Raw genomic sequence first — 12,387 nt, forward strand, 5'->3', positions numbered from 1 at the left:
ATGACGGTGTGGACACACTCTCCAAGAAAATAATCATAACTGGAGGAAGTTTTTTTTATATAAAGTCTCCATAAACTGTCCTAAGGCTTATAGCAAATGAAGAAACATTTATCCAAGAAAATTGACTAACTATAGGTCAAAACAACAAGTGTCTGTGGCACTTAAGCCCACCACCCACTTTCTACCCTACCCTTTACTCCTGGAAACTCTGTTCCAGGAGAATGTGTCACAGAAAACAGGACACCATCCCTCCACCCCAGCTTTAAGGCACTGTATCTCTGAAAGAGGCAGCAGACAGTTAGGACTTCTCTTCCCACCCCTACCTCACACCAGCTCCATGTTACCAAAGCTAAATTTCAAGATAGTGTGGCTAGAAAGTCAGGAACTCCCTTCCTCCACCCAGCCCCCATTCATATGGTGGAGGCTTTATGCTAGTAATGACAAGCTGAGAATACTGGGGCCCCAATCACCCTCACTCTGGCTTGCTTACAGAATAGCGATCTGACACCAGGAGACACAAGCCAAAGACACAAGAGGCTATCATTCCTGTCTGGCAGCCTGTTAACAGAGCAGGAAAGTCAGAAAAGCAGGCCACTCTCTCTTCCTCAAACTCCAGAGCTGTAGCTCAGAGATTTTGTCTAAAGAAGAGCTTGTTTTTAAGAGCAGAGTGATGAGAACTTCTGTCCAAAGGACCTGACATACTAGAGAAAGAGGAACATTTTATAAGGGTAAAAGATGAAATTCCCATCATGAAGCTACAGCAATTATAACTGTATATGCACCTTACAGCAGGGCCCAAAATACATGAAGCAAAAGCTGACAGAACTGAAGGGAGAAATAGACAATTCAATAAAGATAACTGGAGATTTCAATACTCTATTTTAAATAATGGATAGAACAATTAGGCAAAAGACAAAGAAGGAAATAGAAGACTTGAACAACACTATCAAACAATTAGACCTGATACACATCTATAGAGCACCCCACTCAAAAACAACAGAATGCACATTCTTCTCAATTGCACATGTAATGTTCTCCAGGATAGACTACATGCCTCTACTAAAAAATAAGAAAGATCTAAAATCAAGAACCTCAATTTATACCTTAAGACACTGAAAAATGAAGAGCAAGGTAAGCCTAGCAGAAGAAAGGGAAATAATAAATATTAGATTGGAAAATAGTGAAACAATAAATTGAAAACAATAAAGAAAATCAATAAAAAACAAAAGATGATTCTTTGAAAATATCAACAAAATTGACATATCTTTAGTGACAAGAAAAAAGGGACATCTGAAGTTACTAAAATAAAGAATGAGAGAAGAGACATTACCACCAACCTTAAAGAAATAAAAAGGAATCTAAGGCAACACTATGCATAACTGTACGAAAACAAAATAGATAACTTAGTTGAAACAGGAAAATTCCTAGAAAGACATAAACTACTCATATTGACTCAAGAAGATACAGAATAAAAGATAGACAATAAAGACTGAGATGATATAACCCAGGAATGCCTAGAGTGTGTAATGATAGTGACTAAATGTACAAATTTAAAAATTTTTTTTATGAGGAAGAACAAAAGAATGTCAATATTGCAGGGTATTGAAAATAGATACTAATTCATATTTTAGAACTTCAACTTATGTGTGAGACTAAAGCAAAAAAAATGTTTATTTGGTACAAAATTTATATTTTGACTAGTGCATTTCCTAATATAACTTCTGTGGACAGTTTAATTGAACACCATAAGTACATAGAATCTTGAGTAGGGCATGAGATTTTGTAGGTTTGTCCAGTTTATGCCCTGATAAATCCCAGAGCTATCTGAACAGTGAATAAAGAAGGATTTGCAAAGTCCTCTTGGGGGAATGACAAGAAAGGGGGAAAACTCAACTTCCCCATGAGGAGAATTTCTGATATTCTCATAAGCAGTGGGAGCAACCAAAGCAATAGGCCAAGTCCTCAACTTGGTGTTGTTCATATGAAACTTATCCCCGCAAAGGATAGGCTAAGCCTACATAAAATTAGGCCTAAGAGTCACCCCCAAGAGAACCTCTTCTGTTGCTCAGATGTGGCCTCTCTCTCTCTCTCTCAGTCAACACGACAAACAAACTCACTGCCCTCTCTATGTGGGACATGACTCTCAGAGGTGTGGACCTTCCTGGAAACATGGTACAGAAATCCTAGAATGAGCAGGGACTTAGCACCAAAGAATTGAGAAAACCTTCCTGACCAAAAAAAGGGGGAAGAGAGAAATGAGACAAAATAAAGTGTCAATGGCTAAGAAATTCCAAACAAAGTTGAGAGGTTATCCTGGAGGTTATTCTTACATAATAAATAGATATCACCTTTTTAGTTAAGGTGTAACAGAGATGCTGGAGGGAACTGCCTGAAAATGTACAGAAAATGTGCATTTTACTGTGCAAAAAATATATTTGTACAGTAGCCATGTTTCTTGGAGATGATTGCATAATGATACAACTTTCGCAAGTGACTGCGAGATTGTGAAAACATTGTGTTTGATGTTTTTTTATCTACCTTATGGACAGATAAGTAAAACATATGGATTACAAATAAATAAATAATAGGGGAAACAAATATTAAAATAAATTTAATAGATTGAAATGCTAGTGATCAATGAAAGGGAAGGGTAAGGGGTATGGTATGCATGATTTTTTTTTGGTTTTTTAAATTTCTTTTTCTGAATTGATGGAAATGTTCTAAGAAATGATCATGATGATGAATATACAACTATGTGAGGAAAAAAAGAACGTTTATATTGCATGTTGATTGGTTTCATTAATAAAAATTAAAAAAAAGAAGTGATTGTGGTGATGAATATACAACTATGTGATGATATTATGAGTTATTTATTATATACCAAGAATGGAGTGATCATATGGTAAGAATGTTTGTGTTTGTATATTTTTATGTTTGAAAAAATAAAAAAATTATAAAGAAGACACAGAATATCAGAATACACCTATAACAAGTAAGGAGATTGGATTAATGATTAAACAACTTCCTACACACACAAAAAAAGCTCAGGCCCAAATCGCACCACTGATGAATCCTACCAAACATTTAAAGAAAAAAATAATGTCAATTCTTCCCAAACTCTTAAAAAAGAAAAGAAGAGGGAACACTTCTATGAACCAGTATTTTTTTCAGAACTAGACAAGCTAATACTAAAATTCACATGGAAATGCAAGATGCTCAGAAAACCCAAAACAATCTTGAGAAAGAAGAATGAAGTCTGAGAGTTCACACTCTCTAATTTCAAAACATGCTATAAAGCACAGTTATCACACATGGGAAGATGTTCAATATGATTAGCCATTACAGAAATGCAAATCAAAATCACAAGATAGTACTTCATACTTAGTAGGATGGTTATAATTTAAAAAAAGAGACAATAACAAGTGTTTGGTGAACATATGAAGAAACTGGAACCCTCATACAGCACAGACGGAAATGTAAAATGATGCAGCTGTTTTGGGAATCAGCCTGGCAGGTCCTCAAAAGTTAAACATGGAGTTATCATATGATCAGCAATTCCACTCTTAGGTATATACACAAGAAAAATGAAAAGATATGTTCACATAAAAATTTCTACATAAAACATTATTTATCATAGCCAAAAGTATAAATAGCCCCAATGTCCATTAGTGATTAATAGGATAAGCAGAATGTGGTATGGCTTTATGAACAGGATTGGATTACTAGAATGATCACTTAGCAAAACAATACAAAACACAACAGAGAAGGGGTGCACAGGGGTTCAGTGGTAGAATGCTCCCCTTTCATGCGGGAGACCCGAGTTCAATTCCTGGAGCATGCACCCCGCCCCCAAATTAAAAAAAAAAAAAAAGAAAAAACATAACAGAGGGCCATACATGAGAAAACTGTACCCACAAGCCCGGGGGTTGGGGGCTCTCTATTCCCATATTCTTGGAACACATCCCATGACATTTTGGGAAGGAGAGGTTGACTGGAGCATGAGATCTTACTGTTGATTGCTATATAACAATACTGTTCAAGTTGTTTCAAATGGCTTTATTCTCCCTTTCTTGAGACTTTTGTACATATTGCTTTCCTGAGTAACGGAATCTCTAACAAAAAAAATTATTAAAAAGTCTAAGTTTGTGTTATACATATATATGTTACCACAATTTTTTAAAAAGAAATTTGGAAGGAAAGTCCTGCCCTTTTCCCCCACCCCCAACTTTGTAGCCTGCATAATTGTTGCTCTGCTCGTAGAACTGTCTTAGAAGAAAGAATTGACATTTGCTTTGGAGACACCTCTTGCTAGACTATGCCCCTTTTCAGGATTTGAGATAGTTTCTCTCCCATAATATTTTTATTATTAAAAAGGCTCTCGTCACATGATGTCTCCCTCAGGGAGTTCTGTGCTCACGATGTCTATTTCAGGCCTAATTAAGGGGTTGGGGTCTTGTAGACCCCCGAACAAAGTTGTCTTGGACTCTTCACAAAGAAAGTGTTGAATAGTGGGTGTTTTAAAAGCCAGAGACAAGAAAAGACTGGGGAATGATAAAGTAATTTGTGTAAAGATATGCTGTGCTCTCTGCTACAAGATACTCTACCTAATGTTGGGCTCTGCTTTAAAAAAAAAAGTACCTATTACCAGCTTTAACAACTATCAACATTCTGCTTGTTGCTTTGCCTACCTCCCCATGCCTTTTCTTTTCAAATATTGTGAAGCAAATTCAAGACACTTAGGAATATAGCTTTTTTTTTTTTTTGGCATGGATAGGCACTGGGAATCAAACAGGGTCTCTGGCATGGCAGGCAAAAATTCTGCTTGCTGAACCACTGTCGCATTGCCCTTTTTTTTTTTTTTTCCAAATGCAGTCTTTTTAATAATAAAAGTTTAATGTGGAGAAATTATCTCAAATCCTGAAAGGGAACATATCCTAGCAAGATCTAGATGGGTTTTGCTTTCTTTAACTGGTTCCTCTCTGACAGTTCTCAGAATAATGGACCTCCAATCTAATAAAACACCTCATCGGGCAGGCTCATGATGAGGCTAAGGAAGACAAGTTTACAAGGTTTCAACTAGTCTACACATGGCAGAGCTTCCCCCATTTCTATCACAGCCATATATGTAACAACAAATGTTAAAACCTATTAAACCAGCTTGGTTTAGGCATCATTCATAGTAGACATTCAGCCATTTGTGACAAAGGTCATGAAGCTAAGAGGGCCTTTTAAAATGAATTTTTTAAAGGAAAGATTATTTAAAAGAATAGAGAAGATGGACAACCTCTTCTGGCCAATAATTAAGATGACAGAAACATTCTCTTCCCACCCATGCATACCTGAAATTCTTCCCATGTGTCTAGTCAGAAAATTCTTCATGGCTCATAGCCTAATGAGGAGGAGAGCAAGTAGTGACGGGCTTCCTGAATGGATGAGAAAATAGAGTCTACAGGGATGACACTGAGCTGGAAGGTGACAGAGCTGTGGACAGAGTCCTTGCATCCCCGATGCCAGCACGATTTCACATAATCCAACTATGACTTTGCGTGAACATCTTTCACTCAAATATTTGTTAGATAGTAAGCGAATGAGCCCAGAACATAAATTAGTCATGGTTATGGTGTGTTGCATAGAACGAAGCTCAGATGGGTGGTGGAAAGAATCGTGCCAATTGGAGGAGTCTCCTGGTGCACACAGGAGAAGCTTCAGCTCTGAGTCCAGAGGAGTGGCCATCTTTTACGGACTATTAGGAAGGGGCCTGATACTTGATGGGTTGTTATCTGAGCCATTTGAGAGGAAAATGAATGTGCACCTACAAAAATAATATTTTTTTAACGATCTGTTAAAATGTTGCTCCTGTTGTGATTTGAATTTGCATCTCCTTATGGCTAATGATGTTGAACATATTTGTGTGTATTTCTTTGCCATTTCTATATCCGTATATACAGTGAAATGTCAGTTATATCTTTTGCCCATTTTCTACTTGTATTGCTTGTGTTTCTACTGTTGAATTTGAAAGTTTTTTTTTATCATCTAGGTACAAGTCCTTTTTCAGAGATGTGATTTGCAAGCATTTTCCAACAGGCAGAAATATTTCTTTTCAATTTCTTCACAATATGTATCAAGGTTTTGAGCAAAGATTTTTGGGGGGAAGGTAGAATTTATTGATGTTTTCTTCCATGGTGTTTTAGTTTCCTTGACCATTCAAGTATATACAATACAACAGGTCGGTTTAAACAATGGAAATTTAACTCACTGTTTTGTGGCTAAAAGGAAGTCCAAATCAAGTTATCATCAAGACATGCTTTCTCCCTGAAGACTGTGGCACTCTGGGACTGGCTGCTGGTGATCCTTGGTCCTTAGCTTGTCACATGGCAAGGCACATGGTGGCATCTCCTGCCTTCTCCCTTCTCTACCAGGTTCCCTTGATGTTCAGCTTCTGGTTGCTCCCTCTGTAGTCCTCTCTTTCTCTGCCTGAATTTCTTTCTGCTTATGAAAGAGAAAGTAGTAGATTCTAGTACTACTCCAATAATGGGATCAAGACCCATCTGATTGAGGTGGGTTACACCTTAACTGAAGTAGCCTCATCAGCAGGTCCTACCTACCACGGGTTCACACCCACAGGAATGAATGTGGTTTAAGAGCATATTTTTCTGGGTTACTTACAGCTCCAAACCACCACACATGGCTTGTGCTTTCAGTGTCAAGTCTAGGAACTCTTTGACTAGCTCTGGATAATGAATAATTTTCTCCTATTTATTTTTTTGTTCATTTGTTTCTAAAAGTTTTACTGTTTTCTGTTTCACATTTAAGTCTGTGATCCACTTTGATTTAATCTTTGCATAGGGTGTGAAGTTTTAGAATGGCTAAAATAAAAAGCAGAGATAACACCAAATGCTTAGAAGGGTAGAGAGAAACCGGATTATTTACACATAGCTGGTGTGTATGTAAAATGGATCAGCCACTCTGAAAAATAGTCTGGCAGTTTCTTAGAAAACTAAACCTGCATTAATAAAGAGTCTGACTCCATTTTTTATATTTGAGCTTTTGGGTTACATCTTCCCTTCTTATCAAACTCTGCCCTACCTCTGGCTCCAGTGGGATGTTCAAACCACACAGTCTCCAGCCCAGGCACAGGAACCCTTTTCCCAGCACCAACTACAATAAAACCCAAGCTATTCTCCCCTGCCTGGTCTCTCAAGCCATTTTTGGGTCCCTGAGAGCCTGCCCTGATCTTCCCAGAAAATCTCATTACAAGAGTAATAAACCTTTTAACACCTTTTTGGTGAATGTGTGATGTCCTTAGTCCTGACCTCCTAACTGAATTTTGGGTATTGAGTTTATCCTACTAGGCAGAGTGACCCCAAAAAGTGGGGGCATATGATATGACACAACTCTTGGGTATTTATCCAGGAGAAATAAAACTTTATATTCAAACACAAGCTTCTGAACACAGACATTCAGAGTTACGCTATTCATAGTAGCCCCAAACTGGAAACAACCCAAATATCTTTGAGTGGGTGAATGTCTAAACAAACTCTGGTATATCCATACAGTAGAATACTAGTTAGCAGCAAAAAGGAATGGGTTGTTCTTCAGTTAGACATTGCTACCTATCATAACTTTCCAAACCCCAACCAAAACCATTCCAGCCAACCCTAAAGAGCACCTAGGGCAATATATAAGATTCTACAAAGATTCCATGCACTAGGGTAATTTTCCAGAAACCTACAACCTCCAGGTGGGTCCCTGGTCCAGACAAGTCCTGAAACCTAGAGGACCCAGCCTCTTCAGGACATCAACTAGCTCCATCTCCCTACCCCATATTAGTGACAGACCCTTCCAACATGAAAAAGTTAGGATGGCCATAGCCCAGACACCCCTAAAGAAAGGAATAGAAAGATCAAAGGTGATGGTGGAGTTATACAGAAAAGGTAGGATTTAACAAATGAATATGATTGCTGAATCATTAAATTGACATTTCTTTTAATCTCCATATCTTACAGCAGCTAGAAGTAAGCCTAAAATTGTAGAATCGTAACCCACACCAAGCTCTGAAATCTGTTCTACAACTAATTGTTGCATTGTGCTTTGACATGTATTACTTTTTTGCATATGTTATTTTTCACACACACAAAAAAGTCTATTGTGATGATAAAAAAAAAATATGTATTCCTTCTAGTTTCCTATATTGTGGAGCAGCTAGAAGGAAAAATCTGAGAGGATGGTATGGTAGTCCATGACAAATTCTGGGATCTGCCCTGTAACTACTTGTTGAAGAGTGCTTTGTAAACTATAGCTTTTTTTTCCTTCTTTGCTTTGTATATATATTATATTATACAATAAAAAAGCTTTTTTTAAAAAAGGAATGGGTTGTTGATATATACAATTTTGGTAGACCCTATGGGAATGAAAGCTCCAACAAAAAAAAGAGGGTAAAGAAATTCCCCAGATGATAAAGAAGGAAAATTACAGAGCAGCAGTCAGAAAAGAAGTCTAGAAAGCAACTGGTACAGACTGGGTTTACCCAGGGGAAATATTTCAGAAGAAAGAAAGGAGGAGGCGGGTGGGGAGTAAAACACTGATAGGATATCTAATGTCTTTGTGGCTTATATAATCATTGCAGGTTGGGGAATAAATTAATGATTGATACACAGAAAAATAGGCAACAAAACTTGAGTCAATTCTTTAGGCCTAGAGAAAGAAAAAGTTGTTCCAAAGAGAACATAATCAAGATACACTATGAATAAATGATATACTGTGAATAATATTTATATGATCATGATACAGTAAACACTATAATTTACCCAGAAATTGTTATATAATTACCATGAATGGATAGAAAAAGTAAGTATGGTATTTGAGGAGGTACCAAAAGAATTAAATTCTCTTCTACCCTAGTAACAAGAATATATAAAATTGAAAACCAAGACACAGCATGGTAATCATATCATTTACAAATGTAAGGAAAAATCATAAAAAAGCTCCTTTTAGGGGTTTAAGTATTCTTGTTTCCAGGGAATAGGAATTAAGAATGTGGAAGGGTAGAGCAGAGAACTGTTGCTTTTCTTTAAAAGTATGGAAAAAATATTCCACTTTTAAAAGCAAGTGCTTATAATATTATGATAAAAATAAAAGCTTAAAATACAAAATCTATCTGCCATTTATTATCCGGTATTTATGTTTCAAATCATCTTTAGAATGGCTTTCCTCCATCCCCCAAATTTTCAAGACATAGTATTTTCCTAAATTTTATCCAACTGGAATTCATTTTAGTAATGGTGTATGGAAGATATCAGATTTTGTTTTGATTTGCTTTTGTTTCCCAACAGACATGCAATTTATGTCCCATCATCCATCATTTCTTTGCCAAATTATTTTAAATGGCACTTATATCAAATACAAAATTCCCACTTGGGCATTGATTTGCTTATGGGGCAGATGCCTTAGACTGTGATCACATTATGAAGCTAGTTTGAACTACGATCATGAGAAGAGGGGATGAAGGACGTTGAGGAGAGAGTGTTGATATGACAAAGGTGGAGATATGACAGAACTTTGAGGTTGACGGGCACTTCAGGGGGAGGGCCACTCAGGAGGGTCACTCAGGAGTGGGTAAAATCAAGGTGGAGTTCCAGATTCTGGAGGGAGAAACTAGATGGTGCTTTAATTCCTGCAACCTGGGGTACCGCCACCCTCCACCCATCCGGCTCCTCACCCACCCCATCCCCACAATATGCTTTTTCCGTTTTCCTTGATGAGCACTATATATCTGTTGTTCTGTCATTCTTTAACCTTGTTAGTTACATTTTTACAATGTGTGCATATTTCATTAATATCTTAGTAGTGCCACCTAGAGGCTTTTATCTCCTGGGAAATGAGACATTGGGTTTGTGGTTAAGCCTCTTAAACATACTTTTTTTTTTTATCAGCTCTTTTGGATTGCTTTTCTCTGACAGTAAGTTCTTGTGTTGTGAAAACTTTTAGTGTTGTGTCTATTGAGTCTTGCTCAAAGGAAATCATGTTTTTCTGTGCTTTGCTTTTTTTTTTTTTTTCGCCTGTTAAGCTCCTCTTCGGTTGGACGTTTTCAAAACAACTGCAGAAACAGTTCAGCATTTGGTCTTTTGTTTATTCATTCCATCAATTTTATTGGTCATATATCCGAATTCATTATACAAATTTTCAAAATAACTGGATGTTAGAATAGCTTAGAATTCAGCTCTGATTGCACAAATACTTGACACAGGAAACCATTTTTACAAACACATTTTTTTTGTAAGAATAATTTAATAAAGAAAATAAGTCTCTATATATCTTACAGCAAGTTTTATGCAATTTCTTTACCTCATTAAGTCAACCTCATTTCCAATTTTCTATTACATGTGTCCATCATATCCAATAAACCAAATTACAATCTGTTGCTTTTATTTTTGGCTACTATTAAGATTTACACCGTTGCGAGTTTTTAAGTTTCCTTTTCTACTGGTCTGCAATAATTCAAGTATTTGGGCTAGGAGAAGTCATTTAAACAACATTACTTTTGAAATACAACTTGTATCAAGTTAATCATTGTGTTCGTGAATGATCTTTTTTACTTCTCACGTCTGCTACACCAGCTGGCAGTGTAACCTCTACGGTATCAAGCAGAAAGTGCAAAGTCTTTACATTCTTAATGGTTTCTAAACTGCAAAACAAAATGCTAGAAATAAGAGTTAAATAAGAATGTTAAGAAAGCTAGAATATTTGCCATTGATTAGATCAGTGAACTTTAAATGCAAGTTCTCTCCTGGGTTGAAGAGACATAAAAGAAATAAAGTATAAGGATGTGGCTGTAGTTTTATAAAACACTAAAAAACTGGAAAAAGTTCATTTCTTAGGTCAGTGGTATATCATTTTAAAACTGCCAGAGGATCCAGAATTTCAAACCCTGAGGCCAACTAAACTAATGTTAAGTGTTTACTTAACATTCTTATACTGTGGCTTTGAAACAACCTTAGAAATATCCACTTGCCCAGAGCAAGTGATCCTTTAGTCCAGTGACTTTACAGAATACCAACCACATTTACCTGAAAGAGGCAATAAGGGGAGACATTTGGCATTCATTCCTTTCCTTCTGTTAGTGAAAAGTGTGTCCACTTGGCAAAGCTTGTTGTCTTATCTTTCAGGTAGCATGAATTAAAACCAAGAGACTAGCAGGAATTACAGCCAAATTCAAGTTCCTAAGTACTCAGCTCCAATTATCCTCTATTCCTCAAAGGATTCGTTAATCAGACCCTTGTCCAATAAGAAGTTTAACAGTACACAGGGATTATCTTTTATTTCTCATGATTTATGTTTCTCACCCATGTAGCAAGCTGCTATAGGTTTTTACCAAGAAACTGCAGCAATAAATTGTTCCCAAAGTGTTCACATTATTAATGGTCACGTTTGCATACAACTATGAGAAAACCAAACAGCATTTACTGCAGCGATTTTGCAAACTCAGCAGAGTCAATGTATCCATCATCGTTTTTGTTATTATCTCTCAAAATGCCATCTTTTAAGCAAATCAGACCATCTTTGCTCATTGGTGGTGCCTGTTCTCTCCCTTCCTCCTTTTGGACGTGAGTCATAGCTGCAGAGAGTAGGAAGCTGTCAAGCAAATTACTACCATCACCATCATGTGTTTTGAGATAATGGAGCTGTGGCTCTTGTGGGGACATCTTCACCTCTGGTTTATGGATGACACCTTCTGGTTGCCCCATGACATGCTCTTGGTCATACCCAGGCCCTCACTGCTGGGATGTGAGAACCTGGCCCTGGGCTCCTCATGCCTGGCACCTGGGGCACAAAAGGCCCAGAGCAGGCTACACAGGAAAGGGCTTCTGAACACCTGCCAAGATCTCATGGTCATCAGCACTGTCACTGTCCTCATTGCCAAATCGCTTTTCCAGAGGTAAAGCCCCTCCAGATGTGCCTCCCCAGCCCCAGTCCTCAAAAACTGGGCGTTTGCTCTTGATGCCACCCCAAGACCAATACTAATTTATTTCTCAGCTAGATGTTTTAATAAACTTACTTTTCAATTTAAATTTTTTTCAATTATGTTAAGGCTCTGAAAAAATAATTGAGCATTTAAATACTGGTTTAAAATATTTTTTAAATGGGTAAAGCCATGTATATAGAGATGCAGCTGCATCCTCATGGATGCAAAAGGAGCAGCAATCCAGGGCCTGTGTCACAACACTGGACCACAGAGGGCTGGGTGGGCAGGACTGATTCAAGCTCAGTGCAGCAGAGAACATGGTATATGCAAAAGGCACCTGAGCAAGAGAAATCTAGGGGAAGCTTAAAATCATCAAGTTACTGAGGTCACACAATGGGCAAAAAGTTACTGAGAATATAGTGGAA

At 37.3% G+C, this 12,387-nt stretch overlaps 1 pseudogene; it reads right to left on the reverse strand.

Annotated features, from left to right (window-relative positions):
• Positions 1–11,459: 11,459 nt before the first annotated feature.
• LOC143659012 (multiple coagulation factor deficiency protein 2 homolog pseudogene) lies at positions 11,460–11,893 on the reverse strand (annotated as a pseudogene).
• Positions 11,894–12,387: the final 494 nt, after the last annotated feature.

This window comes from Tamandua tetradactyla, chromosome 2 (genome assembly GCF_023851605.1).
Source record: "Tamandua tetradactyla isolate mTamTet1 chromosome 2, mTamTet1.pri, whole genome shotgun sequence".
Classification (NCBI taxonomy): Eukaryota; Metazoa; Chordata; class Mammalia; order Pilosa; family Myrmecophagidae; genus Tamandua; species Tamandua tetradactyla.